Below are 1,625 nucleotides of genomic sequence, written 5' to 3' on the forward strand. Positions count from 1 at the left end.
AGTATTTTCCCATATCTTCATAAATACATCCCTTTGTGCATTGGCATACCCTCATGTTTGCATTCCATAAGATTCACTGATTTGACCCAATCGATACCATTTAGCAGAACCATCACCCTCCACACTCATATACAAAAACTTCTAGATTTGACTCAGCCTCAGCTTGTCTTATTGAACCTTATATACAATATGAACATATGTACATGTCATCATATAATGACTCGTCATGGCACATAACCTCGTGCATCTGGATGTGTATTTGACGGCCTCACATGCACGGTTTCACATCATAGACGTGCCATGGCACGACATCCACCCCCTCTAAACCTGCACATCCTCTGGTATGTGCCAAATCATCATCAAGGTCCACATATAACTGGATGTCGTCTTCATCTTCTGCAGTTCCAGGAAGATCATCCTCTTCCTCTTCAACCATATCCATACTTCCACTGTCAAGCTTCTCATCCTGAATTTCTTGTGAATCAAAAGGATCACCATCATGCCTTCTTTTAAATATCTTGATTCTTTTGCTAGCCACAAGATTCTTTACTTCTGTTCCATCAAGCTCACACAGAATATACGTGGCATTTCCATGCACATACTTGACAATGTAAGGGCCAAACCATCTTTTTGCAAATTTTCTTTGAACAGTGAATTGGTTGTCAAGGCTACTATCATACATTAGAACCCAATCACCTTCTTCAATAGGTTTTGGCCGGAGTCTGTGTCTACTATCAAATCTTTCTTTATTTTTCAGCCTTGCATCTTTCAAGCGAGCTTTAGCAAGCTCTACATCTTCAGGCCTCCTCTCCAACTGTCTTATTCGCAATGCAAGGAGGTCATCTCTGCTCAATCCTTCCACCCAGAGCAATACATTCCAAGTTAGAATTACTTCTTCAACTGGCATCACTGGCTTCTGACCACACATTAATTCTGCAGGCATGTATCCTGTCACTGAGCTATGAGTTGTACGGTCAGCCCACAAGGCATATGGTAACAGCTTTGGCCACTCTCTCATCCTTTCTCTGCATGCCTTAGCCAAAGCTTTAATGATTGGAGGATGCCCTCGCTCACTTTTCCCATTGCCCTCAGGATTATAAGCACATGTTAAAGACAGTTTGATACCAATTCTAGAGAAGAATTCCCTTGCTTCTTCAACATCTAGCTCACCCCTATCAGCTGTTATCTTCCCAACACAACCATACCGGCAGATCACATCTTCCAAGAGAAATTTGCATACTGTTTCCGTACTCTTTGTTCTAAGAGCACGCCCTTCTACCTGATTTGTCAAATCTTCTCTTGCAAGTGCAATGTACCGCATCTGCCAAATTCCCAAAGGCATTGTAACTAGATCCACTACCCATTTGTAGTGCATGGCAGGTGGGTAGGTTGGTTGCAAGCCATCACGATGCCGCACATTTGAGTACATTTGGCATACCATGCATGTTTCCACATATTGGGAAATATCCTTGTACATTCCTTTCCACCAATATTTTTCCTTTATTTTGGTAAAGGTGGCCCACACACTTCTATGCACAAGCTGTTGTCTCCATAGCAGACAGGCCTTGAGCCCAAGACCCAATTGAGTAAATCCCATTCTAGCATTTAGGTCTCATGCGCTCTTC

The sequence above is a fragment of the Cibotium barometz genome, chromosome 17, assembly GCF_041138505.1.
Source record: "Cibotium barometz isolate CiBa-2024 chromosome 17, ASM4113850v1, whole genome shotgun sequence".
NCBI lineage: Eukaryota > Viridiplantae > Streptophyta > Polypodiopsida > Cyatheales > Cibotiaceae > Cibotium > Cibotium barometz.